This window comes from Kryptolebias marmoratus, linkage group LG18, assembly GCF_001649575.2.
Source record: "Kryptolebias marmoratus isolate JLee-2015 linkage group LG18, ASM164957v2, whole genome shotgun sequence".
In the NCBI taxonomy this organism is placed as follows: Eukaryota; Metazoa; Chordata; class Actinopteri; order Cyprinodontiformes; family Rivulidae; genus Kryptolebias; species Kryptolebias marmoratus.
In genome coordinates, this window is record NC_051447.1 from 762,897 (window position 1) to 766,647 (window position 3,751).

The following is a 3,751-nucleotide window of genomic DNA, read 5'->3' on the forward strand; positions in this document are numbered from 1 at the left end:
AATGAGGAGAAGCAGCTTTCAGTTTCTATGCACCACAAATTTGGAACAAACTTCCAGAAAACTGTAAAACAGCTGAAACACTGGGTGCCTTTAAATCTCAACTTAAAACCCACCTGTTTAGAGTTGCTTATGGCTAAATTAGGCTTAGAGTGCGGGGTTTTGATGTCTTTGATGTTTGTCTCTTTCTTACTGTTTATTCATTGTCACATGCTGTTTTTATTTTGTTTTTTAATTATGTAAAGCACCTTGAAATGCCTTGCTGCTGAAATGTGCTATACAAATAAAATTTGATTTGATTTTGATTTGATTTGAAGAACCCTGAACTCCAGTCATGGACAAAACCAAGCAGACTGCCCATATATCCACCAGAGGTAAAGCTCCCAGGAAGCAGCTCGCCACCAAAGCTTCCCGCAGGAGCGCCCCGACCACCGGCGGAGTGAAGAAGTCTCATCTCTACAGGCCCGGGACTGTGGCTCTCAGGGAGATCCACCACTACCAGAAGTCCACCGAGCTGCTCATCCAGAAGCTGCACTTCTAGCACCTGGTCCAGGAGATCGCTCAGGACTTCAAGACCGACCTGCGCTCCCAGAGCTCGGCCATCATGGCTCCGCAGGAGGCCAGTGAGGCTTACCTAGTGGGACTCTTTGAGGACACCAGGACCAAGGACAAATTGGGACAGAACGCTACAAGAGACCCTTCCTGCCCACAGCCATCAACTCTTTAACAAAACCAGGATTATGAGCTACAACATTTAATTTCTCTTTGGGATTAATAAAGTATTTTTGAATTTGAATTGAATTGAATTGAATTTGAATTATGTGCTGTTTCAGCAATATTTATTGTAAAATCTGTACTTTTGAGGTTAAACAAATGTTTGCTAATTTCAATAAATTACAAGTTAAATAAGGCATGGACATTTCTCTTTTTTGTATCAAATAAATATTGAACTGTGACACAAAAGTATAGAACCAAATCTTTTTGTGTATTGCTGCACCCCTCATATATATATATATATATATATATATATATATATATATATATATATATATATATATATATACAGTATATGTGTGTGTGTGTGTGTGTGTGTGTGAATGTATTGGTGCATTAAAGTTTCCAGCAACAGTACACAAGGGACACAATTGGGCACCAAAAAATGGCAACCATGCAAGACAACTGCAGCATTTGAAAATAAATGTTTTCATGCTGACAGCAGAAGTGTCTAAATTTAGGAACAACCCCTCCAAAAATGTGAATAAGCTGTAAAGCACTGAGAAAACCCTGCATTTCCTGCAAACAACTGACCTGTCTGAAGATTGCAAGGTAGCAATATATACGACAGCTTGGTACGTAGCTGGTACTTATCAGGTACATACAAGGTACTTAACGAGAAGATACCTATTACATACCAGGTATAAAGGCAATACAAACCACAAAAATATCATGGAAGTACCAAGTGAGAACAGAGTACATACCTGGTACATACTGGTTATGTACCAAATACTAACCAGGTAAATACACAATACAATTGTGCAATTACCAGGGTACATACAATATCTTTCATCAATAAAAAGATAAAAATGGGAATGGGTATCAGGATGGCGGCGTTGTCAAACTGTTAGCAGTCGAGCAGCAGACAGACACTAGGAGGCAGTTAGTGAAAGGTAAGTGGGTTTATTTACAGTGTGGTTATAATTTACAGGCTGGGAGCAGCAGGAACTGGTCTGTAGGGCAGCCTTAAGAAGCCAGGGAGCTGATTACCACAACCAGCTGCGAACGATGAACTGCCAGCCAATCTGAAAACAGGAGTAAACAGAAACCGAAACCCCAAAACGCTAGAATGGGGGTGACAGGCTAATAGAATTTATTTTAAACATTAAGATCTTTTATTTTCAATTTTTACAGCCAGCCTATTTTACACCAGTACTTATTATACATTCATTTGAGGGTGTATTATAACAAAATGAGAATATCATAAAATATCTAATTGTAACCTTAGGAAAATATTATTCCTGCCTTATTTTCACACAGGGAGTGTTGATCTTTGCAGGGCAGTTGATCAATCCAGTGTAGGCACAGTGTAATAAAAAAAAACGACTTTGTTCTTCCATCTTTTTCACAATCCATGCAATTTTCCTTTTCAACAAACTGTCTTTGTCTTTACAGATCTTTTCATGAGTTCAAGTCTCTTGAGTATATCAGTGGACATTTTTATAAACACACACAATGTTAGACGAATTGTTGAAATCGGTAAAGAACCCTACCAAATTATTCTCCAAAGGTTGGAGAAAAAGGATTGGTTTGTTTTAGATCAATAGCAATAAAATTTCCCCCACTTGCTGACACACACAACCTCAGTCACACACACAGACACACACACAAGGGTGCTGCAGCAAGAAGTCGTTTAATTTCCTGAGCTTGGCCTCTTGTCTCAGGGCTGCTTTTCAATCATCTTCCCCACCAATACACACAAACAAAACATGCATGCAAAACACATTATCTTTAAAGTCTGCATCTTCACATCTGTAATTTCAAAACAATTCTGAAAAAAGAACACCTTTATGATCTGTTATAACTTACAGCTGACAGAATTTCACCAGTTTCAGTCAATTTTAAAGTTGATCCTAATTAAAAAATTATGAACTTGGAGAGCATTTAATTCAGCCTTTTTATTGCCTATGAGAGCTGTATATAATCCATATTCATAGCATATTATTAGTTAGACTGCCATATTCATGGCAGAGGATAAAATGCTTTGTTAGCTGCCTTTAAAAGTCAGCAGTTTTCTTTTTTTTGTTCAGGGACATGAATTGTCAAATAAACCCTTTTTACTTTATAAAATTTAAGTGTGTTAAACAATCCCTTTGGATCATGTCAACAAAGAAAACCTGTGGAACTAACTCTCATTAACGGTGGCACCTTACAACAGTTTTAACCATCAGGTGGCTGAGAGAGCTTAAAACGCCTTTTGTAACATAACATAACTTAATCACACAAATACGATGTAAATAATGTCCTTGCATTCTTTGAAGAAATGCATATCACCAGCTGCCTTTCATGCCAGAGTGGTAGACTAAGATTATCTTGTGGTGACAAATGACAAAGTTGTAGCAGTTTTGGTCAAAAATATATGCAATATCAAAAGCTGTAATGCTCAGAGTATGTGTTATGAATGACTCTTGACTACTATCACATACAATGTTAGCTCAATATCTGTAAAACTGATTGATTTATTGCCTGACTTATAAACTTTCAAAGTGTTTCCAAGCATCCAGGACATGCCAGATCCTAAAGTTTTAAAAACAAAGCAACTTGACTTCTGCTCTGTAGTAGAAGACGTTATGCTTTCTATTCGATGAGCTTTTTTTTCCAGAATTGGAAAGTGTACTGTTCCAAGCTTTAAACTGCATCTGATGCTTTTTTGTGCAGCTAAATTCACATGCTGTCATGATTTCTAGTATTTTTGAGTTTGTTCTTTGTTTTTGTTCTGTTCCTGTCTTTGTTTCACATTTCCCACTTGCCCTCAGTCTGCTCCTGCTTTTCTGTCACACCCATCTCCACCTGTCTTCAATCCTCGTTACTCACCTGTGCCCACTTCCCCTGATTATCCTCAGTGTTTAAAACCCGGTCAATTTTATCACTACTCCGCTGATTCATTGCTCTTGTAAACCCCATCTATGCTACGTTCATGTTCTTTGCCTTGTCGCTCCATTAGTTTATGTTTTGTATTTAGTTTGTTTGCTGCCACATC

At 37.9% G+C, this 3,751-nt stretch overlaps 1 pseudogene; it reads left to right on the plus strand.

Annotated features, from left to right (window-relative positions):
* The first annotated feature begins 331 nt into the window (after positions 1–331).
* On the plus strand, positions 332–727 carry LOC119617946 (annotated as a pseudogene).
* The last annotated feature ends 3,024 nt before the right edge of the window (positions 728–3,751 follow it).